Source organism: Suricata suricatta, chromosome 17 (assembly GCF_006229205.1).
Source record: "Suricata suricatta isolate VVHF042 chromosome 17, meerkat_22Aug2017_6uvM2_HiC, whole genome shotgun sequence".
Taxonomy (NCBI): Eukaryota; Metazoa; Chordata; class Mammalia; order Carnivora; family Herpestidae; genus Suricata; species Suricata suricatta.
In genome coordinates, this window is record NC_043716.1 from 12,358,116 (window position 1) to 12,360,991 (window position 2,876).

Below are 2,876 nucleotides of genomic sequence, written 5' to 3' on the forward strand. Positions count from 1 at the left end.
AAAAAAAATAGATGGATTTTGTTTTTTGTTTTTTAAAAATATTCTGCTACCTTCTGTCTTTTGATTGTAGCATTTAGTCCATTTACATTCAGTGTTATTATTGAAATATATGGGTTTAGAGTAATTGTCTTCTTAGTAAGATTCATGCTTGTAGTGGTGTCTCTAGTACCTTGTGTTCCTTGCAACATTTCCCTCATAGTGTTCTTCTTAGGATTTCTTGTTGGGCTTCGTTAGTGGTGATGAATTCTTTCAATTTTTATTTATTTGGGAAGACCTTTACCTTTCCTTCTATTGTGAATGACTGGCTTGTTGGATATAGGATTCTTGGTTGCATATTTTTTCAGTTCATCACATTGAAGATTTTCTGCCATTCCTTTCTGGCTTGCCAAGTTTAAGTAGATAGGTCTGCAATTACTCTGATAGGTCTCCCTTTGTATGTTAAGGCCCTTTTATCCATAGCTGCTTTCCGAATTCTCTCTTTATCCTTATATTTTTCCAGTTTCACTATGATATGTCTCGCAGAAGATTGATTCAAGTTATGTCTGTGGGGAGTTCTCTGTGCCTCTTGGATTTCAATGTCTGTTTCCTTCTCCAGATTGGGGGAGGTTCTCAGCTATGATTTGGTCAAGTACATCTTCATCCCCTTTCTCTATTTCTTCTCCAGGAATTCCTGTGATTTTGTTCCTATGATATTGCTCCGTTTGACAGTACCACTCAGTTTTCAAATTCTCCTTTCATGCTCCTGGATCAATTTCTCTCTCTTTTTCTCAGCCTCCCCTTTTCCATAACTGTGTCTTCTAATTCACCTATTCTCCTCTCTGCCTCTTCAATCCGTACAGTGGCTACCTCCATTTTATTATGCAACTCATTTATAGCATTTTTTTAATTTGTCACAACTATTTTTAAGGTCCATAGTCTTTGTAGCAATAGCGACTCTAGTGTCTACCATGCCTTTTTCAAGCCCAGTGATTAATTTTATGACAATTGTTCTGATTCTTCCTCAGTTATGTTGCTTATATCTGTTTTGACAAATTCTGTAGCTGTGATTTCATCCTGGAATGTCTTTAGAATAGAGTTCTTCTGTTTTGTGATTGTAGCATTTAGTCCATTTACATTCAGTGTTATTATTGAAATATATGGGTTTAGAGTAATTGTCTTCTTAGTAAGATTCATGCTTGTAGTGGTGTCTCTAGTACCTTGTGTTCCTTGCAACATTTGGCTAGTTTTGTGTCTGTCAGTTTTAAAAGCCTGGTATGGGCTCTGCACTTGTGAGTATTGCTATATTAAAGGAGGCCCATTGACTGTCCAGGGCCTGTCTATTCAGGAAGTATTCTTTTAATGGTATACCTTGGTCTCTCTTGTTTTGCCTTTGATTATTTTATCCCCTAGTCATATTGATATTTAGGACTCTCCGCTGTGTGTACTTTGGCTTGTTTCTTGAGGTATCCCTGGAAAGGAAAACAGACAGACAAGCAAACATGGAAGAAAAGCACACAAACGTAAAAACCAAACATAGAAGAAAACCCAAGGGAAAAAAAGCAGGGGGGACGGACAGTAAAAGTCAAAGGGAAGTTTAAAAGCATAGAACCAGAGATCCCAGCTACAAATAAAGAGCAGGGTGGAGGCAGTGCTGTTGGAAGTGCTTTTACAAAGAGAGAAATGACAGGGATGTGGAGAAAGAGAAATTAAACTTTGATCAGGCAGATAGACTAACAGGCCTCATTCAGATAGAGAAAAAGAATACAGTAGCATGTGAGGAGAGAAGGAAAAAAAACCCTGAAGATAATGTTTCCCTGAGAAAGTATATAGTCTGATTATTTTTGAGAGAGAGAAAAAAGGTAACGAGGCAAGGTGTAGAATATGTATTGAGATAATGGATTAGATATGACTGTTTATGCAAACCTATAACCAGAATACCCAGCCCAGTGGAGGAGAGAGATAAGAATGAGATAAGGGAGAATATATCTGAATAGCAAGAATTGATCTAGAGTTAATCATGGCAATGCATCAGTACTGGTCTTGGATGAGGGGCTGTCTGTTTCGGCAGCATCTATCCAGCTCAGGTAACAAAGCAGCTATGCAACACAGATGGGCGTGGTTTGGTGTAGTGGGGTCTAGCCTCCACTGTGGGTCATGTGGGCCACTCCCTGAATCCCTGCCTTAGTGGTTGTGGGGAGAAAAATGGCAGTCCCCCAGTCCCTTCTTGTCCCAAGCATTGTAAATCACTCTTTTGTGTCCAATCTCAGTGTGTCGCAGGCAAAGCCAGGTAAGCAGGGTTCTATATCCTGGCCCCAGCCTTGTTTCAATCTCTTACTCTGTGTGCAGTAATGATACCACCTGAAATGTAATCCCACAAGCCCAGGCCAGGTCTCTTCCTAGCTGGGAATTGAGTAGGGGAGCAGTTTCTCCTGATGCCCATTGAGCCCCTTGCATATAGTCTGTCCTGGACCAGGGCACCTAGCCCAAAGAAGCCTCCACAGTTACAGATAGTATCTCTCTTCAAATGCCCTGCAGTGAGAGATGGGATGATAGGATCCCTCTCTATCCCAGGCTGAGGTTTTTCTCTTCTCCAGGGACAGTTCTATGAGCAGTTTCAGCTGCGCTTTTCCCTTTGTCTCTCCACAGAGGGGGCTCCCTCCCCTCCATGCTTCGGTGTCCCAGCCCATTTTTCTCCCTCAGTTTGCAAGCACGCACCTATAAGGCTGTCTTCTTAGTGGATGCTGTTTCGTTTCCTCCAAGACTCTCGTGATTCAGAGTCTTTTGGCTTCAGTGTTTTTTTTGTTTGATAGATGCAGGTGGGAAGTACAGAACTCCCTACTTCTCTGCCATCTTGCCCTCCTTCCAAACAAAATTATTTTAAATGCAACACACTAAAG